The sequence below is a fragment of the Mixophyes fleayi genome, chromosome 4, assembly GCF_038048845.1.
Source record: "Mixophyes fleayi isolate aMixFle1 chromosome 4, aMixFle1.hap1, whole genome shotgun sequence".
NCBI classification, from domain to species: domain Eukaryota; kingdom Metazoa; phylum Chordata; class Amphibia; order Anura; family Limnodynastidae; genus Mixophyes; species Mixophyes fleayi.
In genome coordinates, this window is record NC_134405.1 from 281,673,626 (window position 1) to 281,691,118 (window position 17,493).

Below are 17,493 nucleotides of genomic sequence, written 5' to 3' on the forward strand. Positions count from 1 at the left end.
CTATGGGGAGTATACATTTGCAAACGAATGCACAAAAATAAAATAAAATATTGAAATAATGTCACCTGCTATAAATATAGGCATTAATGACATAATATCAAAAAATAAAAAAAAGTGTACTTATTTATTTTCTTTTCCCCATGAAACACATTTATTAGGATATTATGAATGTCTACTGTACATAAAATACATCTGTTATAGCATACATACACAGCTGTCATCATTATTAAGCATCAATTAGGCTAGCTCTGTAGCTGAAGCAAGAGATACGGCTGGAAAACAAGTACTTATGAGATGGCCAGAGCTTGGATCGAACACTGATGTGTACATTTGTGATTTGCACGCCCTTATTGTACATTGACTATGGCCAAAAGCCCTTTCCGTGCCCCGTACCTCCCTGAAATCGTAGGCAGTAATAAGTCTCCTTTGTGTTTGAAGATAAATTGAAAGTGGCTGCGTTCTGTGGTGTATGAGCCAGACCTGGACATGTGCAGAGTGATTTTTTGGATAATACAAAACTGGCAGATACATTTATTGATGAATGAGGCCTAATGAGTTTAGAGCCTGCTTAACCCTGGACTCCCTCTCAGATTGGGAGAATGTTTTGCCTCAACCAAACAAACATTTTGCATCTTTAGAAGCAGGTGAAAGATGAGTTAGAGACTTTATGATCACGCTCCATTGCAGCATCTGGGCTACACAAATTATTATGTGCTTCACACTTTATGACTACATGTTCATTCCAACCTGTGTGCTCACAAGTTGTTGGCATTACACAGCTGACATTTTCAAGTTATTTTTCTAAAGTGTCAAGTGCACTAAAAAGTCTATCGCATATAAATATCTGCTTCCACAGCCAGGAAGCACAGTGGCATGAGCTAAAGGTAACATTGTATTAGTTCTTAGTACTACCTTGTGTGTTGGGACAGCCTAGTGATTGCACACATATTGGTCTGAGACTAACTCAGCACTGAGCAGTTACCTATTTAAACTGCCACCACTATCACTCTCTGAATGTGCAGGTTGTCTATCATCTAAAATATGTATATAATGAAAATTGTGGCAGAATATCCCGGTTCATGCCATGACTCCTATATCCTACGTAAGTCATCCCTCTATGTCAAATTTGAGAGAAGGAAAATGCTGGTGGGTATGTTAAAAAATCATAAATAGTTCACTGTGTATACCCTTCTTCCCCTTCACAAGACCTTTACATACTTAACTACATTATCTAAAAATAAAGACACAGAGACATATATAAAGTGGCTAAAGAAGGTCACAGTTTTATTAATTAAGTTTGGTGGCGGAGAAAGAGTACTGCGGGTCAGCTACCAGACTGATACCCAAAACCAAGCGTGGATATGGCGAACCGCCGTGGATCAACTTAAAAGGGAAATTGCCCTTAAATGCTTGGCCAGCACTAACCTGGCGTCAGAGTGACTGCACCCCCTCTAAACTAACTCACATGCCCTCCTTCACTGAGCCGGACAAGAACCCTCCCGACTGAAGGGCAAGAGTTACCATTGCTTTGAATGGGACAGAGACCAGCGGCCAATCACAATAGTGTCGTATATATCAGCTGCTGATCGCAGTGCTTTCCTACCAACTGTACCTGCTCTGTGGTGAGGGGAAAAAGGTTAAACAGGCACTAAGTATTAAACTGGCATCAGGTGGATGGGATCTTGCAAAGCAGAATAAGGCAACCAGGAAATGAGAGGACCTATAAAGAAACCCAAGACCCTCCCATGAGACATTCAGTGGTCTGGCCTGCAACCACAGTTAACCCCTTCAAGGTAAGTGTAAGCTTGAACGCAAACACTGTCACTATTTAATTGCGTTCATCTATAGGGACTCTCTTGTAATTAGCTTGCACATGTACCTTAAGTTTTAAATGTGTAACAAACATGTGCTAACTGCAATATTCATTCTGTGAATTAAATATAAGATGTACTCTGTGTGTCAATTCATGTGACTGAAAATATGGGTGTTGCTCGTGGTTAGTGACACCTCTGTTGCTTCCACAGATTCCTGCATAACACAAATACAATGAGGTGCATGTACCGTAATGTTGAACGATTTGGACTATTGAAGACCAGGTTGAAGTACCTTTATAAATCTGGTCCCCTGCAAATGTGTCTGATATTGTGGCGGCTTGTTGTCTACTGCACAATCTAATCTGACTTTAAATAAAAAAAAATCTGACTTAATTTATTGCAGTAAAACAGGAAGCAGTGGTGCACATACAGTCATATGATGTGGACAATAAAGGAACGGGGGGTGTAGGTGAGGTAGAAAATAATTCAGAACATCTTTACATATGTGTGTTTAATATAAAAAGGTGTATTTATTGATAGAGCTGTAAATTGATCATATAGCAAAAAAGTAATTAAAATATACAAGCTTTGCAATTTATAATTAAAAACCAAGAGAACAGTGTGCATCAAATCTAAAAGGCTTCTGTTTCATATTGATGCACCTATTCAGAAGATTGAGGCCTTTTATTCAATCTATGATCTATTATCACCTCTGTCTCTTAACAAACCTGTATGCTCATTTTATTGGTGTGTCAGTATCTGTGGCATAAAGATCAATTTTGCAAAACCATGGTGGCGACTTGAGAGAAATTAACAAGAAAATGTAATCACAATGTTTATTTTTTCAATGGTGGCAACAACACTTATAATTAAAAATATGATAACAGCTCTCTCTTTTGGCCATATTGTATAGTGTAGACCTACTCTTACAAAAATAAGTGTACTTTAAAAATATATCTTTTGAAATATTAATGATGACATTCTCAATACATACTTTGCTAGCCAGGAAACATAAATATGTACATAATAACTGCTATAAAAGTGTTTGTTTAAGACTATATTTCAGCAGAGATGACGAAGCACAATTTTTCAAAATGTAAAAAAAAAGAAAGGACATAAACATAACATGACCAGTAATAAAAATATAATTGTGTACATACATAAGTACAATTACATGACTCTACATCCATGTATATCACCACAGTGTACACAAGGAAACCACATGTGCACAACTACACATTTTTATTTAGTGTTATTTTTATCTGAAAGGGGCAATTTTAAATTTCATCAAGTAATTCTTGTATTTAATGTATTGCTGAAGTTAAATAACTGGATGAAGGTGGTAATCAATAATCTCTGTACACTACAATCAGTTACGATGCGATTAATTCGCAACATAATTTTTATTGCAGCAACATTTAAATAAGTTTAACATATTTTCTGTCTTTTAAAATAAAATATAAATTGGTGAAGAGGCTAATTAATGTTTCCAACATTTAAATTATAAGTTTGATATCTTTCTGTTTGCAATTGCATGAGAATAATTCTGGAACTATTTATATAGCACACATTATGAACACTAGTTATAAATGAGATCACTTTTTATATACCAAAAGTCCAGAGATGTCATAAAAGAACCAGTATATACAGGTCTAGAGGCAGGAGCCTGAGGAAGGATACCTGGCCCCCTCAAGGAACAATAACCAGAGGAAACAACCAATGGCATGTTGAGTTCTTGGGAGGTCACCCATCGACCTATGAATGTGGACCTTAATACTGTAACTGTTCATCTTTGTGATGTCACTGCTTTTTACAACTGTACAGTGTATAAATTGTTCACCTCTGGCTTTGGAAACCAGAGCATTTAATTGAAGCTTGTGTTGGTGCTAACAACGCAAAAGAATGTATGCCAAACTTTCCCTTTGTAATACTTTGCAAATAAAACATATGTACTTTGGAACCACAGAAATTGCATCAGAGAATCTTTATTGCAAACGAATGCAACAGTATATATCCAAAACATCTTCCTCTGGGATGTATTCTTCTCTATGCGCTCAATATTCACCAATACAAATGTGTTCAATCTTTTTAAAGGTGAGATGATTAGGATCTGAGTTGAGATTGATTATAGAATGTTTTGAAACAGAATGAGATGTAACTTCATTCTTAATATTTCTATTGTGTACTAAATAAATAACCTAGGAGCCACATTTATTTTTCTTTTTTTGAAGACTATTTCTGGTTTATTTAGTAAAATAATTTTAAGGGTAGGGTCCACAAGGAAGGTATCCCAGTGTTTATTCAGTACCTTATGAATATCAATACAGTTAAATTTGGTAATAAAGGGATGGATTATTTTGATGGGACCTTCATCAAATACTTTCACTCTTTAATAACCAATCTCAATATGGTGTCCTCAAGAATCCTCTATCTCCAAATAGTTGTGTACACATAATAAGCTGTTGATTGCAATCCTCATCCTTACTAAAGTTTATCTTGATATGATAAAATTGAGAATAATTATGTTGTTTTTCTATCTATTAAGATGGCAACCAGAGCCGAAACTAGGAAGGTGCGTGCGGTGCCGTCGCCCAGGGTGCAAGCCCAAGAGGGTGCAGCAGCCGACCGCTACCTGCCTCTGTGCCCTGGCTCAATCACTACACACAGCTTCCCCCACAAGAAACCTCTTCTTGGCAATGGAAACTTGTTCCTATCAGTGGAACGCACATACGTTCACCGCTGACCACCACTGTAAGAAAACAAAAAAGGTAATCTCCACAACAAACTGCTCTTATAAGAGCACATTTCTCAATTGTATACTACTACCATTCTTACTCATACCTTCCACCTACCTCCTCCACCATACCCAATCTTCTATTCCAGCCCACTTATATACCACCACTCTTCCCACCAACCTCTACTCCCACTGATCTTACTGACACCTTATTTTACTCAATCTCTCTATATTTCTCAAATAGTCAATTAAAGTAATTCTAATTTGATTTTCACAATATTTCATTAATTCTTTTTTTTTTATTTAAAATTTTAATATAAATTTCTATTGTATAATATATATATTTTTATGTATATATTTTTGTTTTTATTTATTTTCATCAATATATATATATATATATATATATATATATATATATATATTTATTATTTCCTATTTATTATTTATATTTGTGAGGAAACGAGTGAGATACGCTAACCATTCTGTGTCTCATTTCTCACATAATGTGGATTATAGTACTTTTTATAGCCCTTGCTTTTGTTCCCCAGCTCAACCAGACTACAAACGCATTGTCCAATTACATGTGGTTAAGGGGACATTGTAGTTCAATGTAAATATGTATATTGTGTATTATATATTGATGACTTGCAGTAATGTTATTCATTGTCCTTAAACTGAAGCCAGGAGGGTTATGGGTAAGGGTATCAGGTGGTGTCCACAATACAAGTGAGAGGGCTGGATCTGCATTCATTCTCCCCCCTCCTTCCTCTACAGGAAGCATGGAACAGCTGGGGACCCTGTGACATCACAAAGTAGTGTAAGGGGTTAATTTTAGGAGGGGCTCACTTCTACCTTATCCTTGAAAGTAGGGCAAGCCAATTAGCATCAATTGTTCTCCTTAGGACTAGTCCAGACATTCTGTCTGCATCCCAGCAGGGGGCTTCTGTGAAGGATAGCTCATCTTCATTGCCCTGTCCAAACCCCCTAGTCCTGCACTGACCAATGGTTAAGAAGAACAGACCCAGGGGTTTGCCCAGGGAGGGGTAAGACTGTGGAACTTAGACCTGAGATATAAGGAACGACTCCAGGGTGGAAGGGTGTTCATTCTGGGACTTCATTCATGAAGAGTGCAAGATCTAGTTTTGAGTTGTCGTTCTCTAACTAGAGTCTATATATGCAGCTGAGAGATCCATGGGTCGTGAAGTCTGAATAGCCAGGTGACTATAACTCCTTAAGCTAGTGGGGTAAGGGACAGATGATGTGGTAAACCTGCCTGGCATTTATTTACTGTGTGTACATAATATTCTAGTGTTGATTGTATGACAATAAATATACTGTTGTTTTATAACTGCATTTGCCTGAGTGACTATACAAATCCTAGAAGGTACTGGGTAGACTTCCCAGCCAGCGTGAAGTGGGTAGCATTGGGCCAGATAAACCCGGTATCTTCACAATATTCATTTGGATTCTTTTTATTTTAGAACATATGTGAGCTACTAAACATGACCTAACTAGGTCCACCGCTGGAACGCACGAAAAAAGAGGAGCAGTAAGTCAAATTCTTTTCCATAACACACAATGACACGGAGACAGGGTTTAATGGGTTTTGTGAGTGTGTGTATATATTTATATGTATATATTGTTATGGTTCTGTTCAAAACCAATTCCTAGATTACAGCCATGGAGCCAGACACATGATATAAACGTTTAAACTGTTTATTGCAGTAAAGGTATAGTCCAGGGAAGGCAAATAAACAGTAAACAGTTCAAGCTGAATGAAACAATGGATTTCCAGATCTTGGCAAACAGGTAAATAATAATGAAATGCAGCAAATAACTTAACTGAAACCAGGAACAGAGACACATGCAGGGAAACCAGGAACAGAGACACATGAGCAGGCTAGGAACTTTAATGACCAGCAAAGGATACAGGAAAACGCAGGCATATATAGGCCACAGACAGGTGTGGATGATTAACAAGCAGTGCTGGTTAACCACTGATAGGAAAGGCCAAACAACAGCACCTCTGGAGGATCACAGGTACTGCAGGGTACTATGCACACAGGAAAACAAGGCAAATAATAACACAGGGTAAAATAGCTACAAGGCAGATCATAACATATATATATATATATATATATATATATATATATACACATACACACACACACACACGTGCGTACATACATACAATTCTCGGCTACATATACTTGCAAATGCATGATAAGCCAAATGCATCAGAGATATAGATAGAGCTGTAGATATCTCTCTCTGTATATATATATATATATATATATATATATATATATATATATATATATATATATATACATTTATCGGCTACATATATTTGCAAATGCATGATAAGCCAAATGCATCAGAGATATAGATAGAGCTGTAGATATCTCTCTCTGTATATATATATATATATATATATATATATATATATATACAATTCTCGGCTACATATACTTGCAAATGCATGATAAGCCAAGTGCATCAGAGATATGGATAGAGCTATAGATATCTTTCACTGTATATATATATATCTCTAAAGTGCTAGCCACACCCCCATATTAGGTTGGCCACACCCACTTGGCAAATGTCACTCCCGCTTGGATGGGGGGCGCCGGTGCCCTGTCTCGCCCAGGGCACTAAAATGTTTAGTTACGGCATTGATGGCAACTCCTGTAGTGGCGGTCACTGTTTATGTCCACTTTCTTGATGAGATATCTAGTGGTTACTATTTGGCCAAATACACCCTCCAGGAGAAAGTCCTGGGATTCTACTTCGCATTTATGTAAATTGTGTGCAAACTTCAAAATAAAATCATTATCATTAATACAATTAATACATTCTAAAAATTGCTCATGTGAACTTTTTCATATGATGACAAAAATAAGCATAAATAAGCTTCTGTTGCCAGCTCCCATTGAAATATTAAGAAGAATATGTGTCAAGCTTGTAATAATAACAATACTACAGACTTAGAAATAAAACTTGTCTAGTTACTTAAAATAATTGAAAAATATAAAAATAACATTAGCTCACATATAAATTACTTATGATTTTCTGCTAAGAATTCTTTGAATGCTGTAAGGCCTTGGCAATTTTGAATTGGCATGTATAATTTTTGTGCATCTATAGTGACCCATGTGGGACCCTCGGGCCATTAAAAGTTTTTTAGAGTTTGTAGGACAGATGTCATGTCCTTCATGTAAGACGTAAACTTTATCACATATTTCTTAAGAAACACATCAACATAATCTGATGCATGAGTAGTTAAAGAATTAATTTCTGTTTTAATTGGAAGTCTCGGAGGATTCAAGAAAGATTTATGGACCTTATGAAGGAAAAAAAATGTAGATATGGTTAGGTGTCTTAAAAATGCAGGAAAATTCGTCTTGAGTACTTATTTTTGTAAACTATTATTTAGTATCTGTTAGGGCCCACGATCACCAAGATGAGCCTTTAGAACAGTTAGGGTAGAGATCTTCACCTTTAGCAGCCGTAGAGCTTAATGTGCTCACAGGTAATCAGATGCCCCCAGGTCTTAAGCTCAGAGTAGTAAAAGCTCATCAAAGATGGCCGTAGCGCAGATGGAACAGGGGACGCTAGTCCAGATTGGAGTGGGTGGTCAGTGGCAGGCCGAGGTCAGGGGTCCGAAGCAAACAGACAAATAGATATCCAAGCTGAGGTCAGGTTCACAGGCAAAAACTCCAAGAACTCCAGAATACGAGCCAAAAGGTCAGGGAAACAGGCAAACAGGCAAGGTCCAAGGTGCAGGCAAGGATCACAACAGCAGATCAGGCAGACAGGAATCCAACAGCAGTTCAGCACAGCACAAGACTGGAAACGCTATAACTGGCAGAAAGGTACAGTCCTCCCTGCCTTAAATACCCAGAGCAGCCAATGAGAACCAAGCAGCCCAGCCTAAACTAATCAGCCACAGGTCGCTGATAATAAATTCCTCCCTAATATGCACGCGCACGGCTAATTTTTCGCCGGGGCGCGGCATTTGACAGCTCTGCGTCTGGAAACCAGAAGTGATGTCTGGTCATCAAGGAGATGGTGACGCCAGGCACAGAGTAGAGCGAGCCGCGGCGGCTATGGACACCGCTGCAGCTCGTAACAGTATCTTTCTGGGTCTTTGTCCAAAACAACCTTATAATATCATCATCATCATTTATTTATATAGCGCCACTAATTCCACAGTGCTGTACAGAGAACTCATTCACATCAGTCCCTGCCCCATTGGGGCTTACAGTCTAAGTTCCCTAACATACACACACACACACACACACACACACACACACACACACACACACACAGACTAGGGTCAATTTGATAGCAGCCAATTAACCTACCAGTATGTTTTTGGAGTGTGGGAGGAAACCCACACAAACACGGGGAGAACATACAAACTCGCATCTCGTGTCATGTGATGTAGCAGCCTGTGTGCTAGCGCGGCCGCATCGCATGTCATGTGATGCGGCCGAAGGTAATAAATAGGTAATATTGCATACGCGGAAGGGGGGTGCCGGCCCTAACAGCGGTTGGACTGAGCCGCCACACAGATAAGGCCATGGTCGGGAATTGAACTCATGACCCCAGTGCTGTGAGGCAGAAGTGATAACCACTAGGCCACTGTGCTACCCATTATAATAGTTTTTGCCTAATAGCCTAAAAGTTTCTTTAATCTTTTCATCTTTGTCCAACAGTGCAATGCCCCCTCCCTTATCAGATTGTTTAATTAAAAGTTTGCCATTATTTGTAGGTTTTTTTTAAAGTTTTCTTTTCATGAATGTTAAGATTACTAATGACAGAATCATGATACCCTTCACATAATACTCTCTTAAATTTTTCAGAAAAAATATTGATGTAACTACTTTTAGATTGGAGGGGTTAAAATTTAGAAGGGGTTTTTAAGCCCAAATCTCACAGAATATATAAAATACAACCATGATCTTCACTGACATACTTTCATCACGCTCAAAGTCTTATCATTAAAAAGCAGAAAAAGTATCAGTAGAAATATCTCTGACACCAATTATCAAAGCCTGTTATTATTGTGGTGTATCCAGAAATTCTTTATAGACTCATGGCATTATGTTTTCATTCAAATCATAAAACTTTTCAGAGATCACTGATTTCATGCATGCAGCTGTCACAACTTGTGTATGTGAGGATAAAGAGGAAAGAAAGGTGCTTTGTAGTTGGCATGTAAAATAACTCTACACTTGCATTATATTCAACACAACGATTGTGACCAAACAGCATATAACTTTCTAACCAAATACTCAGGCTCCATGGTTTGTCAGCAGGTTATAAACTGATGCGTTTCTCCACCCCATTTACTATTTTAGCAGTTACAGCAGAGGAAAAAGAATTGTTACAGTTCTCATGACCACTCCATGGTCAATTAGCAATTAGCATTACATTTTCCAGTATTCCAAGTAATGATCTCAGACTATCAAGCATCAGCATTATAATATCCTTGGTGATAGTTAGTAGACGTTATTAAAACTAGGTAAACAATTCTATTCCATTAATGAGACTTAAAAAACCCCCATCATAACAAATTACATAGTAGATTTTCTATAATATATTCATTCTAAGGGGGGTATTCAATTGTCCGCGGGTTCGAGCGCGGAAAAACTAATACCGTTAATACGGTAATCTCTCACTGGATTTCAGCTCGCAGCTCCCTGAAATCCAGCGAGTAAATTACCGTATTAACGTTTTTCCGCGCAGGTTTACCGCGGGATTTTCGGCAATCCCGCGGACAATTGAATATGCCCCTAAGTGTGCAGCAGTATAGTACTAATACTAATAACCTAATAACAAATCTAGCAATATTAAAAATGATTACTTAGATATATTGTCCATAGTAATTCTCAACCAAATTTTGGGATTGAATACATTTTTTATATTTATAATATTGGATGAGAGAAAAACAAAATATATGTTGCTAAAAAAAATGATAAAGAAGGAGGCAGTACCTGATCATTTAACCTAAATTAGCAACAGGGATTCCACAGTTCCATTAAATGGATCTGACCATAATTCAATTAGATGACCACAGAGTTCTAAGGGCCTTAGTCATTAAAGGACGTTTATTTTTTGTGTGTATCGTACGCAATTCCCTTCTGCGCATGCCAAGAACGAGGACACTCAGCCATCAACGAAAGCAAGTCCGTTGTGTATGGCAACGCAAATGACAGTTACGATGACCTACGATTTCGGGGAGTGAACTGGGCAGGGAAGGGGCGTGTGCACGTATTCAATGCACAATGTAGGCATGCAAAACTCAAGCGAATGCAGCCACGTCAGAATGAAGCTCTGTGTGTGTAAAGGTTTCTTCTTTTTCTGCCGTATCTCTTACACCAGCTAAGGGTCTAGTGAAAGTCCTGGGTCAGTATTTTATACATGCTATAGGATTTTTTTTTTTCCATGTAGAGTAGACATTAAAGACAGCCTAATAAATGTTTTTCAACTGGAAAACAAAATTATAATTTTTTTTTGTATACAGCTTCCATTTCTAACCCTAAATTGTACGCATCCTGCAATGTCTGGTCTAGTAGAGCAGAGTGAGCCTACACCCATAGTCAATAACACACATATCTTGAGATCCTCTCCTTACACATCATGTATCACATCTTGCAGCATAAATATATAGATTATCCCTTAAAATTAGGTAAAATCAGATGTTATTAAGTTCTACCATGCCATTCAAAGCTTGCGGAGCAAGAATCTTCATTGTAATTATCCAGTATGCTTTTCGTCTGCATAACATGTTGTACTGTCCCCCCTATCTCTTAGTGCTTTGAATTTGTTTTTTAGACTTCACTGTAAGGTTTCTTATATCTCCATTTTGGTAAGCCGTTATATGACTAGATATTTTAATACATCTAGAAAAGTTATATTAATGGACCTAGTAGTCCGTCCTATGTATTGTACTCCACACTGGCATTGAATTAGAGATGGTCACTAACCCCCGTGTTTTGGTTTTGGATTCGGTTTTTGATCTGGATTACCGTTGTGTTTTGGTTTTGGTTTTGCAAAACCACCATTGCATGTTTTGGTTTTGGTTTTGTTTTGCTATTTTGTTGGAAAATCAATGTTTTTGGGCCTAAAATAACCCAATTTAGTGCTCCAACTGTTTCATAGATAAGTAATCTAATTGTAGAGGTAATAAATCATCCAAAAAACAGTTTAATTCCTGGTAGGTGGGCCTTCATTTATTCTACACACAAAACAGATGGTCTTCCTATCCATCTATCCATATTGGCAATGCAGCCATCGTCTTTGGATGTATATTACACCCTACACTTATAGGTAAATATGTAAAGAAATGGAAAAAGGCAGTTTGCTTTCTGTCTTTATAGGCCCCCCTCCACTTGTTTAAAAAAACAAAAAATTCAGCCGTTATAGACTGTACAATATTAATTGAAATGGACAAAGCCAGTTTGGTTTCTGGCTCTCTAGGCCCCCCTCCACTTGTCGAAAATACAAAAAAAATTCAGCCGTTACAGACTGTACAATATTAATTGAAATGGACAAAGCCAGTTTGGTTTCTGGCTCTCTAGGCCCCCCTCCACTTGTCGAAAATACAAAAAAAATTCAGCCATTATAGACTGTACAATATTAAGAGAAATGGGCAAAGCCAGTTTGGGGTCACTCTGTCTATGACACCCTACCCTTAAGGATAAATTGCCCAAACAGCAGCCTTTCAAGACGGTACGTGATATGGAAATGCCACAAGTCCCTTTCCTCTTTGGGGGTAGATTGCACCCTACACTTACATAGAAAGTTTTAAAAAGATGTTATCGTCATCATCTTCAGCTTCATCCTCACCCTCATCAGTGTGTACGTCATCATCACAGACTTTCAATTCATTGCCGTTTGAATCCGCCATTAGAGAACAGTCAGTACTTTGATGTCTTGGATGGTGAAAGCCTTCCTCGTGGAAGATGTAGTTCATTTTTATAAACATCATTTTCTCCACATTTTTGGGAAGTAACCTTCTTCGGCGATCACTGACTAAGTTCCCTGCTGTGCTGAACACTCGTTCAGAGTACACACTGGAGGGTGGGCAGCTTAGGTATTGCAAAGCAAGTTTGTACATGGGTTTCCAAATGGCCTGCTTTTCTTCCCAGTAAGGAAAGGGACTGTCTGACATTTCCATATCAACTCCCTCTTGAAAGTAATCCTCCACCATCCTTTGCATGTTTAAACTCGTATTGGATGGAGTTATGGGCAAAGTGACACATTTTTTCGAAAAATCCTTCAAACCAGCCCAGATGTTAAATTGTTCTGGTCTGCCCCCTGCGTCTTCCTTGCTTCTTTTTGGGAAATTTGATTTTTTACGAGCAGCAGCAGCTTGAGAAAGTGAAGGAGGACACGTCGTCAAGCCGAGCCCCAGTTCAGCGGCCAACTTGCTGAGCAATAGCTCCTTGCAAGAGTTCACATCTCGCTTATTTACAAGTAAAGACTCAATGTAGGTCTTAAACCTTGGATCAAGCACAGTGGCCAAAACGTATTGATCCGAGTTCAAGATCTTAATAACTCGAGGATCATTGTGAAGCGAATGAAGTACTTGATCGACAAGGCCAACATACTTTGCTGAATTGCTTTCTTTCAGCTCCTCCTTCATTTTTTCAAGCTGCTTTTCCAATAGTCTAATTAAAGGAATGACTTGGCTCAAACTAGCAGAGTCTGCACTCACCTCACACGTCACAACTTCAAATGGTTTCAGCACCTTGCACAGCACTGAAAGGATTCCCCACTGTGCAAGAGTGAAATACATCCCCCCTCTTTTCCCAATGTCATGGCTTGTGCAATATGCTTGGATGGCTTTGCGCTGTTCCTCCATCCTCTGAAGCATGTACAGGGTGGAATTCCACCTAGTTACCACCTCTTGCTTAAGTTAGTGGCAGGGCAAGTTAAACTGCTCTTGGAGCTGCTGTAATGTCCTACATGCTGTGGCTGAATGCCTGAAATGGCCTGAAATTTTACGGGCCACCGAAAGCATCTCCTGCACCTCACGGTTATTTCGTAGGAAGCTCTGCACCACCAAGTTGATGGTGTGAGCAAAACAGGGAATGTGTTGGAAATCACCCAGCTGTAATGCTCGCACTATATTGTTGGCGTTATCAGAAATGACATACCCTGGGGAGAGTCCAAGTGGTATAAGCCATGCATCAATCATATCTCTCAGTTTGCGTAACAAATTGTCAGCTGTATGCCTGTTAGTGAAGCCGGTGATACAAAGAGTGGCCTGCCTGTGACAAATGCTACGTAGTGTTGTACATGCTGCTGCTGTTCCTGCTGGTGAAGGTGAATGATCAACCCAGTGGGCTGTCACAGTCATATAGTCTTTGGTTTGGCCACTTCCACTTGTCCACATATCTGTGGTTAAGTGGACAGTGGGCAGAATGGCATTTTTCAGCGCAATCTCTACATTTTTACACACTTTTTGGTATAGTTGTGGAATTGCTTTACGGGAGAAATGGTGTCGCCGTGGAATTCTGTAACGCTGACACAAAACCTCAATTAACTGTGAAAAACCAGCTGCGTTTATTGTGGAGATTGGATGCAGATCTAACACTAACATTGCAGCCATGGCGTCTGTGATTCGCTTGGCTACTGGGTGACTGCTGTCATATTTGCTTCCCCTTGCAAATGATTGTTTCACAGTTAATTGCTGAAATGTAGGACTGCTCATTTTCTTGACCTGCCTCTGGGATGACGATTCACCCCCAGCAGCAGCAACAGCAGCAGCAGTGGGACTAACGCTTTCTTCAGAGGAATCAATAATAGTGCAGGAGTCATCTAGCCTTAAGTGGGATGCCGGGCTAACTCCGAGCGCTACTGAGGATATTGATGAGGATGGTGTGGTGGGTGTATTTTGTAGCCGTCGGGATGTCGGTGAGCGGAGGGTCTTAGCTGATGATGGAGTGCTTATATTTTTTGGAGAAGAACTTTCAGCTTTTCCCAACACTTTGCCATGAACTCTCGTTAAATGGCGTAACATAGTCTAGGTTCCAAGATGGTTAAGGTCCCTCCCTCGACTGACTGTTGTTTGACATACACTACAAATGGCTATACAATTGTTGTCTGGATTGGGGTAGAAATAATTCCACACATAAGAAGTGGATTTTTTTGTTTCATGCCCAGGCATGACAATGGCCTTTTTCTTGTCACGTGCCAGAACTGCTGCCACTGGTGCAGGACTTACACAAACAACCTCATCCTCATCAACATCCTCATTAGCGCCCTCGTCGCCTACACAAATCTCCCCCTCATCCTCTTCTAATTCCAAAGTGGCATCCTCAATTTGTGTATCACCGGCTACACTCCAGCTATTAAGGCACACATCAGCAGAATGCTCACAATTAGACATCCCACTGTTGGATGGACTCTCCACAGGGATTGGTGTCATTTGTGAATCAGAGCAAACATTATCCTCTAATGCCTTACTGTTATCTTGCTGCTCGGCTTTGACACGTAACAGTAGTTGTGCACCAATTGTAGGCTCGGTAACTTTTTGGGATCTGCCACTACTAGCCAAAGGTGAAGGCCTCATTCTCTCTTTGTCACTGCGTGTGTAGAATGGCATTTTGGCAATTTTTTTTTTATCGCCACTTAACTTTTGCTCAGTAACACTTCTTTTTCGCTTCAACCCAGTAATTTTTTTTTTTTTTTTTGGACTGATTTCGAAACACTCTGTAGTTTGACATCGCCTTGCCCAGATGACGTACTGGGAACACTAACATCAGGACTGGTGACAGAACCTGGTTGCTCATTCTGTTCATATGTGGACTGCTTTGAATCCATTCTCAGCCCAAAGCACTTGTAGTGCTAAAAATTATTTGGTAAGATACTGCTGACAGATAGTAATTTTGACAGCCAGAAATATTTATGCACAATTAGGGGGTGTCGAAGTCGTATAATTGGATGAACGAAGGTATATTGGTTTAATATTGGTTTGCCGTGCGATTGCGAAGCGTACGCCACGTGTTACGTGGCGTGATGCGATCGCACTGTAAAATACGCACGCACACACTCGCATTACCACATTTAGTTATTTATATAATTCATATTCATATTGGTTTCGTCACACTGTAATTTATGAGCAGATAATATTTGGTTTATTAGTAGTATATATATAAATATATATATAATGATTATACGTACACTTCATTGATATATATGGTTCAGGTTGTGGGAAAGGTGGCATGTCTGGTATCATACTGAAACCCTATTCATCAGCAGCTGTCCGGTGCAGTCGGCGAAGAGATCGCACATTGCATACTTTAGTTATTGATATTAGGGAATAATCCTTTGTATGATGCTGGCTATGAAAGGAGCAGACCCCCTGGAGAGACGACCCCCACCTTTGGATTCCTTAGATTGAATCAACCTATGGTCTGTTTACCCTGGACCCACCCAACGTCTGGACCTATAGAAACAATCTACGTCATCTCTATTGTTCAAGTGTAACACTGTACTGTATATAATCATCGCTGCACACCCCCTGGTTCTCAGTCAACTCTAACACAGTATTCTAACAGATATACTGTCCACCGGGTCCCGTGGGTGCGCAGCGAGCGCATGCGATAGCATTGGTATGTACTTATCTTTTGGTATTGGCTGTACTGTACTTTATCATAATATAATAATGTTTTGAATTGTTGACTATTTACATCTGCTAAAATAAATCACTTTGTGCTTTGGAAACACATACAATTGATTGGGCAATGCTTATTTTAAAACGATAGAATTACTTTAATAATTCGGGGGCTCGTGAGTTTAGTAGTTACGTTATCGGCAGGTATGCAACGCTCACGGTATTCGGTTCCTCAACAAAGGGCGGATTGACGGACGCGTCGCATAACAGGAAAGAACGCAATGTGTTTAAGACCTGTGATTCACTGTGTGTTGCGAAACCGAATGTCCGTTGTTGCATAGACTGAAGGAACGCTAATTAGAATCTAGGGACAAGAAAGAAAAATGTTTCTTTTTATTGTCGTTTTGCGTTTTAAAGGGTATAGCATTGCATAAGGTATGTGTACTTCCTGCATAAAGTAAACAGTCATGATCATAGTTTGTTATATATGCATAGTGTAATCACTTGGTAAAATCTCTGAAAAGATAGTGCCATTGTTTGGGAAATTTATTTTCTGTACAGAAAACAAAGGTTATGTGTGTGTATGTGAATGTTATTTATACATAAAGGCAAAAGTATACTGGTAACTATAGGCAACTATAGGTTTTTGCACGCGCACCCAATACTAATCACGACATTCACTGATAAAGGGTATTGTTTGCTGGAAGGGACAGAGCACTGCGGTGTTATCTGTGGTCCGCATAATGAATCATTGAGCTGTGCAAATCGACCGCATGGCAAGGCCGTGATTGAGTATTGGGAGGGCAGTGTGGAACTATTTAAAATTGATAGCGCTTTGGTTCAGTTGTGTCTGACAGGGCATGGTAAAAAAGGTGACCTGACAACAAAGGTCCTGTTCTAGGGCTGAGCAGGATATAAAGAAACCTTTGTGTGAGTGGTTTTCTGTTCTAATAAGAGTTGGTGATAAAGAGACACCACAGAGTATGCATTGCATACTCGAAGCGAAAATAACGCGGCATTCCCAAATATTAATCGCAAAGCTTACTGATAGTTAGTATCCGTAAGCGGTGCGATCGGACCGCATGGTTGATTAAGTGCAGCCGTGATTGCGACTTGGGAGATGTGGGAGGAAATACGCTGCAATCACTGATATTCTTGATTGATATCGGTTGCTAACAGTGGTAAAGTACTCAAACTAGGAAGGGCATTGATATCTTTAAGGGGACGTGCCTGTTGAAAACGTCCACAAATAAATATCTCTAGTAGGTTCTGTTTTGCGTAGCGTTGAGAAATAGGTTGTTTTTACAATGGAT